This window comes from Myxocyprinus asiaticus, chromosome 48, assembly GCF_019703515.2.
Source record: "Myxocyprinus asiaticus isolate MX2 ecotype Aquarium Trade chromosome 48, UBuf_Myxa_2, whole genome shotgun sequence".
NCBI classification, from domain to species: Eukaryota; Metazoa; Chordata; class Actinopteri; order Cypriniformes; family Catostomidae; genus Myxocyprinus; species Myxocyprinus asiaticus.
The window spans coordinates 9,261,384-9,285,375 of record NC_059391.1 but is presented as its reverse complement, the minus strand read 5'-3'; positions in this window follow the sequence as shown (position 1 = coordinate 9,285,375).

Sequence of the window (23,992 nt, the reverse complement as noted above, 5' to 3'; positions counted from 1 at the left end):
TTCTGATCTGATATGTTGAAACATAAGCTCGACAAACCGTCTTGGAGATTTCAGACTATCCCCATCGGCATTACCAAGATGGAGGCCAAGTGGACTGACGTGCTTTAAAAAGGACTTAAATGACACATGATAGCAGACATGGCCACACAGAGACACATCAAATAGTGACAAGGCTTTGCTCAAATACATTTTTTACATTATTTTTTGCAATTCCATTTGATGCCGCAAATGGCACAGAAACCGCTTACTTCAGCTTTAAATAAAAAGATAGATATTTTCACTTTTTTTTTTTTTTTTTGTCATTAAAGGAATAGTTCACCCAAAAGAGATAATTCTCTCATGATTTAATCACCCTCATGCCATACCAGATGTGTACAACTTAAATTCTTCTGCTGAACACAAATGAAGATTTTTAGAAGAATATTGCAGCTCTGTAGGTCCATACAATGCAAGTGAATGGTGACCAAATCTTTGAAGCTCCAAAAATCACAAAAAGGCTGTATAAAAGTAATCCATACGACGCCAGTGGTTAAATCCATGTCTTCAGAAGCAATATGATAAGTTTGGCTGAGAAACAGACTAATTTTTAAGTCCTTTTTTTACTAAATTCTCCTCCCTGTCCAATAGGTGGCGATATGCACAAAGAATGCAAATCGCCAAAAACAAAAGATAAGAAGATATGGATTCAACCACTAGAGTTGTATGGAGTACCTTTATGCTGCCTTTATATGCATTTTTGAGCTTCAAAGTTCTGGTCACCATTCACTTGCATTATATGGACCTACAGAGCTGAAATATTCTTCTAAAATTCTTTGTTTGTGTTCTGCAGAAGAAAGAAAGTCATACACATCTGGGATGGTGAGTAAATGATAAGAGAACTATTTCTTAAATTCCGATTTGTATTGTCTCAATAAAACCTACAGTATACCATACAGATTAACTTCACTTTGACCCTGAAGACTGAATTTTAAGAACAAGGTCAAAGATGAACACAGCCAACATTTCCTATTCATAATTACATTTTTGTTTCTAAGTCCCTTTCCACATTATGTAAAAAAGGTAAATTTGGTGGATATTCCAGAATCATTGTTGCGCTTGACTGACCCTTACTGAATACTAATCGACAAGTTGTTTTCTTTTTCTATTGTGAGCAGAGAGAGAGTGAGTGAGAGAGAGAAAGAAAAAGAAAAAAGGGAGGAATGCCAGAAAAATCTATCGTTTTGAAATTTCTTTCCCCTGCTCTGGGGGCTGCGTTTTGAAAGGGTCCGTGTTTTGATGATAATTGCAGAGTGTGGGCCTGATTATTCCAGCCACATGCTTTCTGTTAACTGACAGAATAATTACACACCACACCTAATGGCTGTACCAAAGAGAAAGAGTGAGAGGACGGAATGATTGCTCTGGGTATGTGTGGAATTCTGATTGTGTCCACTGAGTGGGTTTTGAAGAATTTGAGATGTCTTTTATGCTTTGAGTGTCGGCCAGCTTGCCTCTTATGGGTTGTTTGACACTCCTCCAAGGGCCTGGAAGGAATCTTATAGGCTGGATATGAAGTCGATTGTTGGTGGACATGTATAAGATGGAAGACACCATGCTAGGGGTCTAGGAGCAGATTCCTCTGCCACTCTATGCTGTTGAAGATGATCCACCTTGGCTACTAAACAAGAGAAGATGGCATTGATTGTGTTTTGGTGGAAATGAGGTCAGAACTAAACAATAACCTGGAACCAGTGCATTTTCATTGGATCAGTACCCTTTAGGCCACTCGGTTATGGAGAAATTGGTTTTTCACTTGTTTTAGACAAACAGTGTTGAAATCTCTCCATTCTCTGACAACACCACATTCACACACAATGTTATTTACCAAGCAGAACATATTCCTGGATTGACCTTGTTGTAACTTCTTGGTTTTAGAACAACATTGCTATCAACCAATCCGTTTTATGAACTAGGTTTAGAACATGGGTCGGCAAGCTATGGCACGTGTGCCAGCATTGGGGTAATCATTGGCCACCAGCAACGGCGAGGAGTAGACTATTTTATTTATATAAATTCTGCACCTGCATTCCAATCTACATCTTGAGCATGTTTTCATCAGCTGAATGGTAGGCTAAACAAAAAGTTAAAATGTGACGAGACTGCAGTATACCCAACAAACACATGCAGCGCGTGCAAGCCATTCATGCATCATGAGCCGGCAGCGCTTCACTTTCGGTTAATCGCACAAGTAAACGCGCCCACTTCGGTCAGACTGCGCGGATGACAGCCTACATTCCGTGTTTCATTTGTTTCTTTTTGCTTTCAGAACAACACGTGTTGTTATAAGGAAAACACCACTATTAATCCTTGAGATTTCGCAAACAGGTACACCGTCCTTAAACCATGATCACACTCGAAATTACATTAAACGATTAAAAGTGAAAACATAAACCCACATCGTGGGGTTCAAAAATCAGAGTCTATTCAAAATATAAATTAAACCTGGAAATAAAGTTTCAGGATTTTGCAGGTGCTGAAAAGGACTAAATAATTGATTGGCTTGTGATGCACGAATGGCTTGCACGCGCAGTGCGAGTCCCGTGAAACTCCCATTCAACTGATGAAAACACACTGCGTGATCATGAGGAAGGATTACATCAAGATGTAGATTGGAATGCAGGTGCGAAAAAACTTCATATAAAAAAAATAGCCTGCTCCTCTCTTGCTGTTGTTTACGTGCTAGCAATTACCCCTCTGCGTGATTTTGATACTATAATATACTTGATAATATAAGAAATATTTAAGATTCCACACAATTTAGTGATCGGTAATCAAATAAGCAAATTTGGGACATTAACTGTGTTAACTCATTTTGTAAAAAAAATTTTCATTAAAGCACTTTCACAAGATGCTCTGTGAAAATTCAAATGCAGGATCATGATTATACCATAATCATCGGGATTAACATTTTTCACTCAAACTGTTATGCTGATAATATCATTTATAATGAAAAATAAACAATTTAATTAGGAAAAATGCTTGAATGACATTCTTTTCTTTTCTCTTTGTTTTAAGGTTAGTTTAAGGGTTAGACATACAGCCGGGTTTTAGGGGCTTGAAAAACATTCTTATCTTTCAATCATTTCCCTTAAGCCTTAAGGTTAGGTTTAGGATAAAGCTCAAAGTATATTTCGGTTTTGACACGAACGCTTACACAGGCAGTTGGCGCATAAGCACTACGACTGCTATAAGATACTGGACTATTTCTCTTCAGGAGTTTAAACCCACAAAGAAGTCTTTATATTCATTTAAACTTGAGTTATACACATGCAGGGATCTCCTGACCTCCTCACACTTGCGGTCTTGATGTGCACATCCACTATATTTTAGCAGCGATTACAACGTCTAGCACTTCTTCGTGACAGCGATGGCTCAACTGTGAGTGTTGCCACCTTGTGGACTCACTGATTAGTGCAAATAATTCCAGGAACATGTGCATACTGCATGTTCAGAGTACACAGAGTCACAGTGAGAAAAATCAGGCCGCACACACATACAGTTCTCAAGCACTCTCTTGATGATGAAATTTTCTTCACGCGTCTTGTATGCATATTGTTAGTTGTTGCACAAAATCGAAATATATTTTGGCCTTAAGGGCTTGAACAACATTCTTATCAACCAGGCATTCCTTTGTGATTTTAAGGTTAGGTTTAGGGTTAGGCTTGCAGTTTGGTTTAGGGTCTTAAACAACATACTTATCACTCTGTTATTTACCTTGATTTTTAGGTTTAGGGTTAGCTTAGACTTGGACTTAGGGTTGAGCTTAGTTGCTTAAACAAAATTCTTATCAACTAATCATTTCCTCTGATTTTAAGGTTGGGTTTAGTGTTAGGTTTAGGGCTGGGTTTAGGGGCTTGAAAAACATTCTTATCAACCAGTCATTCCTATGTGATTTTCAAGTTAGGATTATGGTTAGGGCGAGGGACTTCAACAAAATTGTTTTCAACCAATCTTTTTTTTTTTCTTCTGATTTTAGGGGTAGGTAAGGATTGGGATAAGTTTAGAACTATGGTCAATTCTAGAGAAATGTTGCTCCAGGACCAACAAGGATGTTGATCAAGAAACAGGTCCTGCTTAGTTATATCACATTGTGCTTGACCCAACACTGCAAAGGAAAAGACAGGGCTGACAGTGGAGCCTGCAAATGGAACTACAAGAGCCAAGAGTTCATTCTCAGTTCATGGAGTCCATCTAGCCAAAGCTAGTTTGACATACTGTAAAAACATGGTGCTGACAGCAGCTACTAATGGGCAATCCATTCCAGTAGCAAACTCATGTTTATTCTTTTTAATAGTCTTGAATACCTAAAAACAGCTAAATACTGTCAACACAGAATTAGTTCAGGCTGTCACAACCATTTGTGTCTCTTTTAAGAAATTCTACACAGTGGTCTAAATCCTGTTTCAGTCACCTTGCTCTTAAATACAGTATAAAGTTTGTTTTTCACTGTTGGAAAGAAATGTGGCATGACTAGGACACGCCCACACTTGTTTTCATTTGAAAACTATGTTTTCAGTTTTCTAAAGCCATTGTTTTCCAAAGTATGCGGTGCTAGAGAGATTTTTAAAAGTCTCAGTTTTTGGTGGAGGAAAATGCCATTCCAGTGTGGATGAGGGGCATAAGTATAGTAAAATCATTGTATTTTCAACCAAAAATGGATTAGTGTGGACGTAGCCTAAGGGCTAATTCACACTGCCCCAAAAAATGGCAACAAACTCCAACATTTCAAAGGTTCTAAAGTTAGCTGTTGGACTTAGAATATTGAGAAAAATAACTGTCAGTGTCACACTGTCCCAACAACACCAACAGGGTAAACAGAGTGATCCAACAAAACGTTTGTTGGTGTTTGTTGGAGTTTGTAGGGGCAGTGTGAGTTAGCCTTAAGTCTCTAAAACTTGTACTTTAAGCTGTAAGCTAATCTTTTTGGACATCACAGAGACACTCCCAACATGAAGGCTGTGTTAAACTGTATTTGAAATTTTCAAGATACCTTATTTTATCCAAAAGTTGAGTCAACATTGCACTGTGTCCTTTGTGGATGTCCAAAAATGCAGTCAAGGTAGGCAATACATTAGATTTTGAGACAGTCTAAAGGTATGCTGTTTCTTTCACAAACTTTCTCTCACAGACGTTGTCATAAGCATGGCTGATGTTCAAAACAAAGAGCTTCTGGCACACTATCACCTGGAGCTAATGCTGGTCAGTCTTCAAAGCCATTGAAAAGTGTGATTCAGATGTACAGGTGTTCCTTCTCATCTTTAGTGTCCTGCTACATGTAATCATTCTCCCACATCCAAGTCCATTTTACCCAAGCACATTCATGATTGTCTCAACTATGTCACATGATTAGCCATGCCCAGTCAGAACCTTATACTGTCACAGCGTTTATTACTCTTTGCCTAGTCTCAGTCTCAGATATTGTACACCAGTTCAGGGCTCTATTTTCGTGACTGCGCTGGAAGCAGCTCAGTGGGCAAAGACCAGTGCAAAGCGCAAGTGGGCGTGGGTGGGACTGTTTGTGCTATCTGTGCTATCTTCCACAAACTGTGGGTTTATTGAATGTCAATGAAGTGGCGCAAAGCACAATTTGCTATTTTCCTGAGAAAAAAGGTAAAGTCTAAACTCCATTCCTGCATTTGCAGTTTGGAGATTTCACCAGCAGGTGGTAAAAAATGTCCAAACTCTGAAAATATAGTGGAACATCAAATTATGTTTCTGACAATCTCAACTCAACTCACTTTTATTGTCACTACGCCATTACACAAGTGAAATGATGTGTGAAATCTTATGTGCGTGTGTGATGAGGAGGAGGGCATGGCTGGGCCGTGATGGAGCACAGCCGGCACTGAATCAGCTGATCAGCGAGAGAGCGAGATAAGGGGCGGCCGGGGGCACAGGTTAGAGAGAAAGAGAGATGACTTTCCCCCCAGGTTCACAGGAGGTGGGGTGGGTGACAGAATGGCCGGAAGGGCAGCATGGGGGGGAGTTAGTCAGACCAGTGGCACTGCGGCCTGAATCAGGTGGGGGAGGAGTGTGACGAGGAGGTGGGCATGGCCGGGCCGGCGCTGAATCAGCTGATCCGCAGGAGAGCGAGATATGGGGAGACCAGGGGCACCAGTTCAAGAGAGAGAGAGACGCATGCAGCCACTGCACGTTTGTTTATGTTGGTTTTAAGTTTACCATTAAACTTTGTTTACTGTTCAGCCGGTTCCCGCCTCCTCCTTGTCGTCCTTTATGTGTTTACCGCGTGGTCCAGACATTGCAGCCATACAGGTAAATACAATAAGTATAAGTACACTCAACAGAATAACAATGTATGAATAACAGTATATGACAATGTACAGAATAACAATATAACAATATTCAGAATAACAATATAACAATGTACAGAATAACAATATACAGAATGACAATTAGCAATATACAGAATAACAATACACAGATGTTTACTCAGTTTGCGTGTTATACAATACACATTACACAATATACAAACTGAACAGTTCGAGGCAGTTGCACTTAACTGAATTAAGCACAGTATACATAGTATACATAATGTGCAGTGATGTGTGGCATATACTATTGTGTTGCCATTAATTCTCAGATGTGTGTGAAGGGGTAGATATTGATAATGATAGGTGTGATATATGTGTGATAGATATATGACAGTACACTGGTGGCAAAAAGTTTGGAATAGTGTACAGATTTTGCTGTTTTGGAAGGAAATTGGTACGTTAATTAACCAAAGTGACATTCATCAGGACAATACTGATGTAAAAAACAGCACCATCACTATTTGAAAAAAGTCATTTTTGATCAAATCTAGACAGGCCCCATTTCTAGCAGCCATCACTCCAACACCTTATCCTTGAGTAATCATGCTAAATTGCTAATTTGGTACTAGAAAATCACTTGCCATTATATCAAAGACGGCCGAAGCTATTTGGTTCATTAAATGAAGCTTAACATTGTCTTTGTGTTTGAGTTGCCACAGTATGCAATAGTCTGGCATGTCTTAATTAGATAAAAAATCAATGCCATTTTTTATCAATATTAGATAAAAATGGCAAAAAAGAAACAGCTTTCTCTAGAAACTCGTCAGTCAGTCATTGTTTTGAGGAATGAAGGCTGTACAATGTTTGAAAATATCAAAAAACTGAAGATTTCATACAAAGGTGTACACTACAGTCTTCTCTCTCTCTCCTCTCTCTCTCTGTGTCTCCGCTTGCCCTTTTCCTCTCCCCATGCCTCCCCTTGTCTCTCCCCCTAGGTTAACAGGAGGCGGGGTGGGCCACCGGCTGACAGAAAGGCCGGAAGGGCAGCGTCCCCCCACACAGTAATGTCCCTATATAGACTACAGTATATATATATATATATATATATATATATATATATATATACACTGTATTGCCAAAAGTATTCGCTCACCCATCCAAATAATTGAATTCAGGTGTTCCAATCACTTCCAAGGCCACAGGTGTATAAAATGAAGCACCTAGGCATGCAGACTGCTTCTACAAACATTTGTGAAAGAATGGGCTGCTCTCAGGAGCTCAGTGAATTCCAGCATGGTACTTTGATAGGATGCCACCTGTGCAACAAGTCCAGTCGTGAAATTTCCTCGCTACTAAATATTCCACAGTCAACTGTCAGTGGTATTATAACAAAGTGGAAGCGATTGGGAATGACAGCAACTCAGCCACGAAGTGGTAGGCCACGTAAAATGACAGAGCGGGGTCAGCGGATGCTGAGGCGCATAGTGCGCAGAGGTCGCCAACTTTCTGCAGAGTCGATCGTTACAGACCTCCAAAGTTCATGTGGCCTTCAGATTAGCTCAAGAACAGTGTGTAGAGAGCTTCATGGAATGGGTTTCCATGGCCGAGCAGCTGCATCCAAGCCATACATCACCAAGTGCAATGCAAAGCGTCGGATGCAGTGGTGTAAAGCACGCCGCCACTGGACTCTAGAGCAGTGGAGACGCGTTCTCTGGAGTGACGAATCACGCTTCTCCATCTGGCAATCTGATGGATGAGTCTGGGTTTGGCGGTTGCCAGGAGAACGGTACTTGTCTGACTGCATTGTGCCAACTGTGAAGTTTGGTGGAGGGGGGATTATGGTGTGGGGTTTTTTTTCAGGAGCTGGGCTTGGCCCCTTAGTTCCAGTGAAAGGAACTCTGAATGCTTCAGCATACCAAGAGATTTTGGACAATTCCATGCTCCCAACTTTGTGGGAACAGTTTGGGGATGGCCCCTTCCTGTTCCAACATGACTGCGCACCAGTGCACAAAGCAAGGTCCATAAAAACATGGATGAGCGAGTTTGGTGTGGAAGAACTTGACTGGCCTGCACAGAGTCCTGACCTCAACCCGATAGAGCACCTTTGGGATGAATTAGAGCGAAGACTGCGAGCCAGACCTTCTCGTCCAACATCAGTGTCTGACCTCACAAATGCGCTTCTGGAAGAATGGTCAAAAATTCCCATAAACACACTCCTAAACCTTGTGGAAAGCCTTCCCAGAAGAGTTGAAGCTGTTATAGCTGCAAAGGGTGGGCCGACGTCATATTAAACCCTATGGATTAAGAATGGGATGTCACTTAAGTTCATATGCGTCTAAAGGCAGATGAGCGAATACTTTTGGCAATATAGTGTATATACATACATACATACATATTGAGTCCAGTGAAATCCATTGAAATTAGTGTTAAGGTCCTAGGGTATGGAGTTGTTAGCAGTTCAGCAATCTGATGGCCTGAGGGAAAAAGCTGTCCCGCAGCCTGCTCTGATGCTGCGGTACCGTCTGCCAGATGGTAGCAGTGAGAGCAAGCTTGGATGACTGAAGTCTCTGATGATCCTCCATGCTTTCTTACACATCGCCTGGTATAGATGTCCTCGAGGGAGGGAAGCTCACCTCCAATTATTTGCTGGGATGTTCGTACTACTCTCTGCAGCGCTTTGCGGTTGAGAGCAGTACCGTTCCCTCACCAGACAGTGATGTAGCCAGTCAAAATGTTCCCCACAGTGCACGTGTTGAATGATCTGAGAATGTTGTGACTCATCCCAAATTTCCTTATTCATCTCAGGAAGAAGAGCCACTGGACCGCCTTCTTCACTACAGCCTCTGTGTGTAAGGACCATGTGAAGTCGTCACAGATGTGAACTCCGAGGAATTTGAAGCTGCTGACCCTCTCCACTGGTGTTCCGTCAATAGCGATGGGGTTGTGTACTTTGTCCAGTCTCCTGAAGTCCACCACTAGCTCCTTGGTCTTGTTGACGTTGAGAGAGAGGTTGTTCTCCTGCCATCAGCGTGTTAGGGAACACACCTCCTCTCTGTAGGCCTTCTTGTCATCATCTGTGATCAGACCTACCACCGTTGTGTAATCTGCAAACATGACGATGACATTGGAGCTGTGTGTGACCATGCAGTCGTGGTTGTAGAGAGAGTACAGGAGTGTGCTGAGAATGCAGCCCTGCGGAGCTCCAGTGTTGAGGGTCAGTGGAGTAGAGATGTTGCTGCCCATTCTGACCACCTGGCATCTGCCTGACAGGAAGTCCAGGATCCAGCTGCACAGCAAGCTGTTCATGCCTAGAGCCCGGAGCTTATCGTCAAGCTTGGAGGGCACTGTGGTGTTGAATGCTGAACTGTAGTCCACAAACAGCATTCTTACATATGTGTTGCTTTTGTCCAGGTGGGAGAGAGCAGTGTGTTGAGTGAAAGCGATGGAATCATCAGTGGAGCGGTGCCACAGTAAACAAATTACAGAATCTGCGTAGACCTCGATGTCGTCATCAGAGGCGGACAGGAACATTTCCCAGTCCACGTGATCAAAACAGTCATGTAGCATAGAATCCGATTGGTCTGACCAGCACTGGATCATTCTGAGGGCTGGTGCTTCCCGTTTCAGTTTCTGCTTGTAAGCGGGAGAGTAACTGTGGTCCAAAACCCGTTCTCCTCATGTGTTGCATGTAACATGCTTAAAGTATTTTGGTGTTATTGTCCCTAAATTGGCTTTGTTGAAATCCCCTGCAACAATAAATGCAGCCTCAGGGTGTAGTTTCCTGTCTGATAGCAGCTGTAATAATAACAGATGTGAATTCCCTCGGTAGCCAGAATGGTCGTCACAGTAGCATGAGGTATTCCAGCACAGGGGAGCAAAAGGACTTGATAGAGTGCACATTCCTTTGGTCGCACACCAAATGTTGTTGATCATGAAACATACACTTCCTCCTCTGCTTTTCCCTGAAAGGTCTTTAGCTCTGTCCGCATGGTGCACGGAGAACCCAGTGGGCTTGATAGCTGAGTCTCTGAGCATCCAGGTCTCTGTGAGGCAGATAATGCAGCAGTCCCGCATCTCTCATTGGAAGGAGATTCACGCCCTTAGCTTGCAAAGGTTGTTGTCTAGTGACTGAACATTCGCCAGTAAAATGCTGGGGAGCGGGGGCCAACTAGCGTGGCATCTCAGTCTGACGAGGACGCCAGCTCTCCATCCCCTTTCCCACTTTCGAGGTCACAGTCAGGTGGTCCAGTTAAAGGGCTCCGATGCGTGCTTGTAATCGCAGCTTCGGCGTTGAGGAACTCAAAGTCTGGTTTGCGATGAGTGACATATGAACCAATATCCAAAAGTGTTTGTTGTCGTAGGCAATAAGACAGATGACATCCAGAACGAAAAACACAAGAATAAGTGACAAAACAAACAAAAAACTGCAGCATAGGGTCAGAGCTCGAGATGTGACTGTCATACTCGGCGCCATCTTGGTGACTTTCAATCCCTTGGTGACTTTACAATCACTGTTGTAGCCGTTTTATAAAACAAAAATTCAAGAGATTTGTGTTAAACTTTCTATTTTTCAATTATTATTATTATCATGTTTATATTTTCAATTGTACTCATGGTGTAAAAAGTTAAGATTTTTTATTTGACCACTTCGTTATTTTAATTATATTTTCATTTAGTTTTAAATGTTATTTGAATTTACAAATATTTTAAGTTTGTGTTTTGTGTTTTAATAAATTAATTGTATTTTTAAAGCAAAATTGACATGTAGAAGTGCGTGCAAGAAAAAAAAAAGGAAAAATAAAAAAACGATCCCTCGATTGACAGTCTAACCTGGAAAACAATTACAATCACTGTTAATGCTAGCCATGATTTGTGTGTCAGTAGATAAATTGTATTAATAATATTTACAATCTCTATAATTTAATGGCGCGTACGTTAAAGTCCTGACAAGAACCACATTTTCCATGCATATAAAAGGAGCTTGTCACTAGAAATATACATGACATTCAACAAGGACGCACAAAAGAACATACGTCCATATTTCTATTCTACTAATTCTTTGCATACAGTCCATTTACACTACAAACTTCTTATGAATGTGCTGTCTTTGTTTATATTGCTTGTGCTTGACAGGGAATGGACTATATAATAGGAAGCAGACGGTGCAGGAGAAGAACCTCAGAATTAAATTGCACTTGACCCAGCCCATAAGCACTTTGCACACGCAATTTCGCCAAACCCAGTTGCGCCTAGACTTAGCGCCATCCTCCTCCATGCCCACTGACTTTGCCCATATGACCTATCGCATAGCGCTGCATTTAGCGCTCTTAAAATAGGGTCCCCAATAGCAATGGCTGCTATGTAACTTTTGGTACTTATTACCAGGCCCACATAGGATCTGCGGCCTGCAGAATTTCAACGCACGCCATTCACAAAGTTCTACACACCCCCTGCCTCTGTACATTTATTAAATACTGTGACTAATTTAATAATGCTTTCAACCACCGATATGAGTTTAATACTTTCAGCTCAGTTTTACACTTTTGACCATGTTTAAATCCATTTCTCAAATTAACAATTTAACCCCAAAAACCAGTGCAGAAATTGTGAAAAAAAAAAGGCTGCTGTTCACCTGGGTCTGCTTATTTGATGGTAAGCAGCAAGGAATCAAAGGATATTCTGACCAAAAAGTTTGCAAACAATTTTCACAAATGTCTTTGCTACACTCTGCATTCGACAGCGGTCATTGCTGTCAGTCATGTACATCACATTTTCAATTATCGGCTGTTCGTTACGAAGTCCCGCCCATTTGAGAGCTCAACCAATCATCATATAGAGAAGCAGGCTTACAGGCAGGACAAAATTGATTGGAAGCTTTATGTTTAATAAGCAATCAGATGCTTTTTCCAATGCAAATAGCTCTCTTGAAGCTCCCATAGACTCCCAGAGAAGCATGATGTCCGGGTGAGACCCAAAATAGTGTGTTTAGAGCCTCCCGTCCAATCAAAATCAATCTTTACTCCCCTGAAATCTAATGCTGCAGGTGTCTGCCATAAACTCCCATTGAAGTATCCACTGACTTCTGCAAATGGAGGATGAAAAAAGTGTATACATGCAACCCATTCATCGTGAATGTAATATCACCATAAACTATTTCACAACTCTCCTATTGACATTTAGCGATGAATTTACCTCTGGCAATCCAGCCCTACCACACACAACAGTAAGGGGAAACAGCAGGCTGCCGAAGCATTCAAGTGATTTGAACACAGCCCATCATCCCCACCACTGAGCCCCGGTAAGGTTGCAGGATGCCTGGAGCTCTGTTGGTATTGACAGGAGGTGCCTCAGGCACAATTCATCAAACGCAGTCTGTGTGGGGTTAACAGAGCACAATGAATAAAGCATATTTCCTCTGTCAAACCTCCAAGAGAACCAGCATAGCTCCTTTTCAGTATTAGGCGGTGTATTTTAATTGTATTTGAAAATCAGTTATCCTTTTAAGAGGGATATTTTCCTGAATAATTATTGGATGGTGGGCCAGAATAACCGTGAAGGTCTATTTTGGAGTTTTTAAACTTGTTGTGCAATGATTGTTGCCCATTTTCCAAAATGAGCTACTAGTAAGATTTCTTTATTACATTTTTCAAGATGCGTGTAATTTTTCGATGTTTGGCCACCTCAGTTGAGTTGGTATAGATTGTTAAAAAATGATATAAATATATTATACATGATAAACAAAGATTTTTTCAGATCAGCCGGGATTGTGGTTGGATACCAATAGGGCAGCATATACTGCTGTGGAGGAGAGGAGGTGCGGAGCACCAAAAGAGTGTTGGAAGAGACAGGGCATTTTAGAAAGCGTTACAGTATTAGAGCGAGAAACAGACAAGACTGGTTCAAAATTAGTAATAGAAGCCAAACAGGCAGACAGAGGTGGACAGACAGCTTTTGAATCCTGTGAGATTTTATTTTTGTTCATCTCTCTCTGAGTTTTGCCCTTTAGCTGTCAGCGTCTCGCCCAAACCCACACAGAGAGCACGGATGTGTTCATATATGATTGGACTGCACTTCACTCCTCACAGGTCCTTCATCACAGACTTTGGACTGAAAGACATTAACTATTTATTTCACACATAACGGCCATAATATTGTGGGCAATGCAATGTTATTTTTGTAATTTTATGTATATATATTTTATATATATGTGTGTGTGTGTGTGTGTGTGTGTGTGTGTGTCCAGGTATTCCCTACGTTGTGGGGACCAAATGTCCCCACAAGGATAGTAAAACTTGAAATTTTTTGACATTGTGGGGACAATCAGTCAGTCCGCATGAGGAAGACAGCTTATAAATCACACTAAATGATGTTTTTTTTTTTTTTTGAAAATGTAAAAATGCAAAAGTTTTCTGTGAGGTTTAGGTTTAGGGGTAGGGTTAGGGTTAGGGGATAGAATATAAAGTTTGTACAGTATAAAAACCATTATGTCTATGGAGAGTCCTCATAAAACATGAAAACCCAACGTGTGTGTGTGTGTGTGTGTGTGTGTGTGTGTGTGTGTGTGTGTGACATTGTGATGTTAACATTAGATAATGCACTATGAACTAACATGAACTAACAATGAACAGTTGTATTTTTATTAACTAGCATTAACAAAGATTAACAAATGTTGTAAAAAATGTATTGTTCATTGTTAATTCATGACACCTAATGCATTTTGTAATGTTAACAAATGGAGCCTTATTGTAAAGTGTTGCCAATGATATTTATTAAAAATTTGAAAAATGTAATACTTTTTTAAAATTTTTATTATTTAATGTTTTTACTATTTTTAATTTTACATTTTTAATATTTTATTTGTAATTTTTTAAAGGCATTTTAATTTTGAAATTTAAAATATTTGTTATTTTATAAAAAGTATAAAATTGTTTTTATATTTTTCTGATTAATTATTAGTATCATAGCATGGGGAATGAGTAAATAAGCCCTTTTCTCTATTTTTCATGAAGCATTAAGCCAATATATATATATATATATATATATATATATATATATATATATATATATAATGATACTATTATATTATTACTATTATACTATTATATTATATATTATTTATATTTTTAAATGTAAAATATATATGACATTTCCAAATGTATTAATTCACTGGATGAATTTTTAATTGTATTTTTTATATACAAATATTTTATAATATTTATTTCTATTAAATATAATGATATATACTGTATTATGATTTTTATTTAATTATTTTATTTAAATTATAATATGTTTTATATGTTTTAAATTTGTAATTATTAAAAAAATTTAAACACTTTGTTTTAATTTGTCATTTTGTATATATTTTTCATTTTAAAGGCTTTATTAATTTTACATTTTTAATCCATTTTTCAAATGTTTAACTTAAATTAAAATTTAAATACTTTATATTTTACATTTTCAGTAGATTGTAAAAAAATACATATATTTCTGTTTTCTACATTTTTAATTTTTACATTTTTCTATTTTCTATTTTTTTTATTAGTTATTTTGAAATTCGTTGTTGTACCTTAGCATGTGGAATGAGTACATGAGCATATCTCTGTATTTTTCATGAAAAATAAAACCACAATTATTTAGTCATTGGATGATTTTTTCACTATAGGTTTTTAAAGCCCTGTCTGATAATGATTCTACATTTTTCATAAAGAATTAAGCCAAAATGGTATTGATTAATCACACGAATTTCAGAACAAATATTGCCAGGCATCCATCAGTGTTAAGAAAGCAGTTCTGATGAATATGCTAGTCTCTCTCGCCTTCACCAGCGATGCCTTATGTTCATAAACATTGATCCTCTTATTGTTGTTTTAATGGAGGACACTCAGGAGAGCACTGAACTGTAATCACACATGCTCAAAGGCCTTGTGTGTCACCTACAACACACACACACACACATGCATACACAAAGACGTGCACACAGGGGAGAAAAGAAAGCACATTTAAACACCTCATCTTTATTATACAGGTGGTAATATTTTAGGGAAGTAAAACCAATGATGACTGAGGGTCTATTTATTGTTCTGCAAATGTATTGTCCAATTACATAAAAATAACAAGGTCTAGAAGAATATTTTTTTTCTTTTACTAAATATTCTACGTATATTCCCTCATTAAAAAATGTCTGTCTGTGTGTCTAAATATATTAAGAAATATGTATTTTTTTAAATACTTTTTTTCCTTTTAGTTTTCAGGTAAAATATGACCTGAACATGTTTTCATCACCCATATATCATATTATATACAAAATAAATCCAAAAAAAAAACCCTCTCAGACACTCTGAACAGACATGTGCTCATTAGTTGGTCTCTTACTTCAACTCCTCTGTATTTTTATTCCTAGCGTCCCAGGGCAGCCTCCTGTGGGACGCGTATCTATGCCACCATAGCGTGTAACCCAGCCTCCTTCCCAGACAACCCTGCTTCTCTTTCACTGGATTTGAGGTACAGCTCACTTTGGCGTCACATCACAACCCTAATCCATAGTAGTGGCTAGATATATGCTATATGATATTATATAAAGAGATCTGGCACACTGGCACACGTATTATCCTCTAATGGGGTTAACGCAACCTGCACTTTATGTACTAAGTGGATTTCTTTTGTAAGATACTCATATCTCTGTATTCAACAACACAGACCGCGGTTTATTTTCTTAAACTGCTTGTGTTGTTACAAAGATTATTATGAATTCCAGACTTATTTATAAATGTAAAAGTATTTTGTGCTAATTAGATCCTGTTTAATTGAGACACCTCATATCAAACTTCCTATTGCAGGCTCCCGTCGATAGATTATTGCGATAGAGGATCTAACTTAATCATGCCCTGTCACAATTTCCTATTAACCCAATCTCTCCATTGATCTACTTTGTGCCAGGAGGTATTAAATAGCAGATGAGTTTTAAATGCTGGTGTGTGCTGCCGCATGCATCTCAGAGATGGGCAGCCGAGTTTTTTGTGCACAGTGAGCCAATGTTTCTTTCTTTGTCTCCAATCCATCATGCTTTGCATCATGCCCTTGCCATTTTAAGGGTGTTTCTTCAACTATGGTGACTTTGGGCTCTGTGGACTTTCAGAAAACAGACTGTCTTAAAGCTTTGGCGGAGTAGACATACACACATCACAGAAGAAACATGTAATAATATTGTTATTATGATGGATTTTCATAGTTTAAAGTTAAAATCTCAGTCTGGGACAGGGGTAAAACAATAAAATCTACATAGAAAATGACATTTAAAAAGAGGCAAAAACAAAAGATGGGGGCATGTGAAAGTTTCCTAGATGCTGTTGAAGTGTCCTTCATATAACAACCAAATAAAAGCTCCCCTTTTGTCTCCAGGTGTTGCGACAGTCGATGAACATACCTTTAAAAGATCCAGTTGGCCCATTGCAGGCTGTGGCGCGTATAGTTGCTGATGACTTATACAGGTACAGTGTGCTGTTCTGTAATGCATAAGTGGTATAATTAAAGTAATTTTGCCTGCTTTTTTGTCCTTTTAGCCAACAGAGATGGAGTCAGAGTTGCGTTAAGTGCATGTAACAGTGCACTTAAAATCCATGATGTGAGTTAACAGAGACAACTCTCACTGCAGCACATGCTAAAAATAGCACTTAAAAAGCTCCATTCTGAGATAAAAAAGGGAGGGGTTGTGTCAAAGCAAATGACACTTATGTGTGAATTAGTGAGCAGGTAGGTAGATGGATTGGTTGTGCACCTGTCTGTGTTTGTGTAAGTCCATCTAGAGTGGACCATAAAGGAATGATCTGGGTTCAGTACAAGTTAAGCTCAACTGACAGCATTTGTGGCATAATGTTTATTATGACAAAAAATCATTTTGACACGTCCCTCCTTTTCTTAAAAAAAAAATGCAAAGAATCGAGGTTACAGTGAGGCACTTACAATGGAAGTAAATGGGGCCAATTTTTAGAGGGTTTAAAAACAGAAATGTGAAGCTTATAATTTAATAAAAGCACTTACATTAATTCTTCTGTTGAAATTAGTGTATTATTTCAGCTGTAGAGTAAATTATTGTTTTTACAGTCATTTTAGGGATAACATCGTTACGTTGTCAAGGCAACGAAGTTGTCAAATTGGATATAACTTTACACAGAAAAGGTTATTAAGTGATTTTATTACACTAAATTCATGTTAACATGTATATTGTTTACGGATTGACCCCATTAACTTCAATTGTAAGTGCTTCGCTGTAATCCAGATATATTTTTTTATTGTTTTTTTAGAAAAGGATGTACGAGTCAAATACATTTTTGTGTTAATCAATTAAGCTACTGATTGAGCTTAACTTGAATCGAACCCGGAATATTCCTTTAAAATACTGTGTGCAACAGTGATTTTTCTACAGTTAAAGAGTTTAACCAAAAATTAAGATTTTGTTATCATTTACTCACCCTCATGCTATTTTAAGCCCATGTGTTTCTCCATTGGAACACAAAGGAGAAATTCGGCAGAATGTTAGGGACTGACAGCCTCAGTCACCATTCACTTTCACTGGAAAACAAGATTCTATGTTGAATGAATGGAGACTGAGACTAACATTGCCTAAACATTGCCTAAACATTACAAAGTCATACAGGTTTGGAACTCTTAAGGGGTCATAAACTTGTTTAATTTACATTGTCATCTTGTGAAGAGGAGGGATACAGACAAAGAACAAAAGTAGATTAATCCCTTTAGAGTACACCAAACAAGATACCAACCCATACAGGAGACAAGTACAGTACATACATCAAATACATATACACAGATTGACAGTGTTGCTTAAAAATGTACATGCAGTGTATACTGTAGGTTAATGAAGAAAATAGTTCCCACATCTCAATAAAACCCTCTGCTTGCCTCCGCCTATATGCAATATTCGGTTCAGACGATATTTGATCTTGGACCTGAGTTTACCAAATTCGTATGGTTAATTTTCTTTTATATTAGCATTTTTGGAGAATGGTCCTTTTCACTATCACATAACAGTAAAGCAGGGGAATGAAAAACTTTGTGGAAATGCTCAATATTGAAGTATATACTTTTTATTGAAGTTTTTTTAATGTAAGTTTAGTAATTATCATATTAAACCTTCCTTCCACTGAGTAATATACTGTAGCACTGTAGCCTATATTAAGCTGTTTACAGTTGCCAAGCAACATACCAACTTGGCACATTAATTTAGAATTTAATTGATTTACGATCACAGATGTGCATATATAATGTAAATGTGTTATTTTACAACAGCTTCAGATGTGGCTCATCTAATTAGATTTCAGAGACAGAACAATCAGTTTTATAATACTGCATAATTGGAGTTTTCCCTAGGGACAAGAGAAACTGGTTTATTTATTTATTTATTTATTTATTTATTATATCACTAATGTTTGTAATAAAGATATAAAATTACATTTTTACATTATTATTATTATTATCATTATTATATACTTGCTACCAAGAAGGATTCTAAGCCTTTTTTTTTACAACTTGTAGATGTTGGATTTGGGATGTCCTCTTCTTTTTAAAATTTGAAAAAAAAAAAAAATGTCACATTTTTAATGTAATGTCACAGTCTGTCTCCCTCATGTTCTTCAAGGACTCTTATTTTGAAGTTTTCCCCCGGACTTCATTTCCCATAGTGCACTGCCCTCATCACTCCCACCTGTTTCCAATCCTCCTCACCTGCCCTCCATTTCATCATTAGTAAATTTTTGTATAAATACCCTCTAGTTCTGTCAGTCCTTGAAGTGTTATGTTGAGTTAGTGAAGTGTTATGTTTAGATTTAGTATTTGTTCCACTCAAGCATGTTTAATTAAAGGATTTAAAGATTCTAGTCCTGCGTCTACTCCATGACACCGTTACACAATCTCTGACAGGCTCCCATTAAGCAATATGTTGAAGAACATGTGCTAATATCTATACTGAATCTTATCTCCAGATTTCTTTTTTTCATACAAAATCACTGAAAACCCTAAACTGACTTTACTCAATTGGTTAAGTAAACTCATTCTCTCAAATGAATTAATAATTCAAAACTTGTGTAATTAAGTTCACTTTACTTGGTGTTCATATAGAATGAAATTAACTATTTAAGATAACTAGATGCAAGTAGACTTAACTCAGATCTGCTGTTTAAATGTTTCAATTTAATAATTTTAATTGAATGGACTTAAATTTAGATCATGCAGATTTAACTGATTTTTGGTCATTAAAGGTGCTATATGTAATATTTTTACTGTACTAAATCATAAAATGACCATAATATGTCATTAGAGAATTAGGAAACATGCTAAGTTGAAATACTGGCTTCTCCGATAACAATGCTACAGCCAGTATATTCTACTTTGAAGTTTCCATTCCGGGCCGGACTTTCTGTTTATGTTTAGGCCTGTGTGATCCCGCCCACTGCCCACCAATAGTATTTTGACACCGCCGGGTTGCCAGATTTGAACAAGTTTGCAGGCAAACAACACTGCATGCTGCAGCCATGGAAGCCAGCAAACAAACTGAATCAGAGATAACAGATTCCACCCGACCTAAAAAGCCTCGCCATCTGTCTAAAAACCACCATGACCAGAGGCGTAGTAAAACAAGGATAAATATTGGAGATGCCTTTGGAAGATGGAGACAGCTTAAAGCCCAGAAATCCTTTAAAACGGATGCTGTTGCGTGTCCTCATTCTGGCAACCCGCATGAGCTTTGAGTCTTGGCCGGGGCAGACAACTCTCCAATATTTCGAATTTGGACTGCAGTACCCATTTCAAACGCTTGTTGCCAATCTTACATATAGCACCTTTAAATAAACATATTTCTCCACAGAAATGCATATTTGCTTGTACTTTAGTTGCACATGCACGAGGAGAACTGAGGTAGTGTTAACAGGGTCCAACTCGACCAAAGGGGACACAGATCACACATGAAACAACTATTTGTAACAAAGCAACATAAATAATATAAGAGCTAAAACCTCTATACAACTTTTTAAATATTATATTAAGAACAATATTTAAATACCCCCATATGTTCCCTTTGATCAAGGAAACATAACTAAATTATTAAAGCGCAAGGCATGGTAGGTATTCCCCGGAGCCTCAGTTTTGTTCTCAGTAGTTAAAACACTCAAAAAAAGTCAATGGATTTTTATGAAAAATAAGTTCAAGAAATTTTAATTATGAGCCCAAAACTTGACATTTCAAGTAATGTTTAATTAAGACAACTTTTGCCAGTAATGAAAACATTAGGGTTTATAGTGCAGCACATTATGTTTAGATTATTAAGCCACAGTTGTACAAATGTACTTTAACCATTTTTTTATTATTTTATTATTTGTATAATTAAACTTTTTTCATATATATTTTTTTCTTTTTCTTATTTCTTTTTGGCTATTTGTCGGTTGTTTTTTTTAAATTTATTTCTGCTACCCCTTTTTGTAACACTTAAAAATAAATATTTTTATTAATAAATAAAGTTTGCTTCCCCTTGCAAAACTTGGCACCATGATTCTAGGGTGTTGTAGGTGGATGCCACGGCATTGCAATATGGTTGAGTAGTTTTTATTAGCATGTTGCTATTGTTTTCTATAGGGTGTTTTGGGTGGTGGCTATAGGTCGTTCAGTACTTGCCTAAATCAAAAGAACCCACCCTTTAGTGTTCTGATCCCTGAGATCTAAGATCTAAGATCTAAGTCTTTGTTTTATCATCCGTCAGGCAAAAATAATTCTAATAGCTTAGAACAATAATAGCATACATCTCCTAAACAAGCCACTTGATATGAGGTGTCATGCCCGTGTTCATACCCCTAACCGAAAGTACGAGCAATATTAATAGTGATGCTTGCCTAAGGAAATGCCCATTACTGGTTTATCACTCTCATCAGTAGTTTAATATTCAGTATGCCTCCCTCTAACTTATAATGGTACAGTCCAATGTAAAGATAGAAGGTGTCCATGTGTAGGTGTTAATAGACACAGGTGGCCTCTGATATCTCCATCTCCTTAGCGGGTCTTGCACATACATGCACACACACTGTGCTGGTAATAATAGTGGACTTGTTGCCAGGGCAAGTGAAATGGAAGTGCAAATCCATGTTTTATTAATCTTCTTCACCTTTCTCAAATGGTTTCATCAGAAGGGGTTGTAACAGTAATCACTGGAGGCCAGGTGGTCTGTCCGCTCTGATGTATTCATTATTTCTCATGTGGGTGCAGCGATGGATGTTCTATTCAGCCAATCTTAAAAACAAACTACCAGTCCTATTGAAGCTGTGTTTCTGTCAGTCGCAGGAAAACGGTTTGGATATTTTTTTAACAAACTATCTATCTCCCTCCTTTTAGAAACAACATATGCATAACTTCCCTCAAGCTGCTGCATATTCCAAGGGTTGCAGGCATCTGCTTGAGATCAGTTTTGTTTCCTGAACCGCCTGATGGTGCTTTCACAGTTTCCCCGCTCACTGCACAAGGCTGGCCATAGGTTCAAAAGCCATATCACCTCTATCTCATCATTCATTGACCAAGATACCTCAAATCTACATCTTCCAATTCTTTAACTTCCTATAACTGCCTGACCAAGAAAACATCACTATGTTTACATCAACTTCACTACAGAAAATCTGTATGTGGCTACACCTCATCCTTATGACAGGTCTATTTCACAAATGACTTTAAGTTCAGTCATGAAACTCTACAAGGCACAAGGTGATAGGTCCTTTAAATATGTCACCTGCTAGCCATTCGGCTCGCATACTTCATGGCCAATTCTGATAGGTCCTTCGACATGTAATCTGTTAGCTAATGAACTAGAATACTCCCTCTTTGTCTAGCATTTACATTGTCTTAGTTGTTTGTAGATAGCCGGTCTCATTGCAGCACACTATGAGAGTTTTCTCACTAAAACCCTCCTCCGCCTCATGTCTAATTCTACTTTACAGGCATTGTATGTCTAATTGTGCAGCAACAACATGTCTTTCATGCTAAACACAGCATGTCTGTGTGTTCTAGCAGTAGCAAGTCTTTAAACAAATCTAGTCCACCAAGACCAAACCTACTAACTTGTCATAACCATTATAATACTTGAAAATTTATTCAGAGAGATGTCATGACAGAAATACACCTACATTTACATTTTTGAGGTTAACAGATGCTTTCTGCACTAATATAAAAGGTACCATGGTACTTCTATATATTTTTGGGCATGGTGCAATATTAATATAAATTTTTGGACGCATATCAACGTAATACAATTTAAAAAAATTTTTTTTTACATGTACCTTGGTAGTACCATGGTATTCTTTGATGTATCTTAGATTGCCATGGTCGATGAATGTGGTAACCATTCTGGACCATGGTATAGCGTACATCAAAGTGTCATCACTGTACCATGAATCCACCAAAATACTTTTTTTAAGGGTTGTCAAAGCTAAGCTAGCCTCAAAAGACAAGAAGAGACCCACACAACTGCAAACACCTTAGGGGCCATTCAGACCAAATCTGTTCTTGCACAAAAAAAGCCAACGAATTAAACAGAATGCAGGTGTCTCAAGACACATTTTCACATGTCTTAACACAGCATCTAAAAAACACATGAGATGCTGAAAAAAAAAATAGTGAGATGCGGCAGAATGGTCAAAAATATCCATCTAGTGCATGTTTAAATAATAATAATAAAAAAACAGTTCAAAAAGAACTCTGAGGGACACAAAAACATGTTGCGCCACCTAAACTTCTAATCTTGGCAGTTATAAAGGAATACTGTACATACTGCTCTAAAAGTACCTACAAATGAGCCAAAAAGATAATTTTGGCCAATTTCCAGGCAGTTTCTTTTTTTTCTTTCTTTCTTTTTTTTTTTTTTTTGGTGAAATGTGAGGTCAGTGTGAGATCTAAAATAGGTGACATATTTGAATATTTATAACTCAGGGTTTTGGTTGAATGTTACTCTAGGAACGGCTATTCTGACAGTTATTGGGAGTTTGCTCCACTAATGAGTAAGAACTACACTTATTTTGCTGGTTACCAGCTTACGTTATGTTGTAAGGCTGTCAAATAAAAATTTGATATTTTAATATTCATCGAATTTAAGATAAAAATGCACATTATAATGCTAAAATGTGCGCCAAGTATTAACGATGACTTGTGGGCCATTCTGGCAGTATATGATCGCTATCTTGGGCTAAAAGACACAGTGCAATGAATAAAACAGAATGCGGGTGTCCCAATTGTATTTTAACATTTATGGACCCATTCACCTCCAGTGTAAGTGCCTTACTGTAACCTCAATTTTTTTCCTTTTCTTTTTCAATAAACGAGGTGTAGAGACACTTACAAGCAGCCAGATGGATAGGAATATGGTCAGGTAAAGTAAAGGAGGCTCCAATGAAGGTGATTTTGGCATCTCTCACATGATAAAGTATTGTTTGCCCATGTGTGTAACTGTGGCATTTTTCCTGCCTTTTCCCGGCTAAGGAATGGTTTCTGCTGTCATGTCCCATAAGTCTTTGCCAACACACCTTTTCACATGCTCTCCCTCTGCCACCAAAAACACACAGAGCTGTCCGACTGGTCTGATGGGGATGTGTCATCTCCTTTACTCACTTGTGGCATCCATCCACCCATGATTTTTTGTC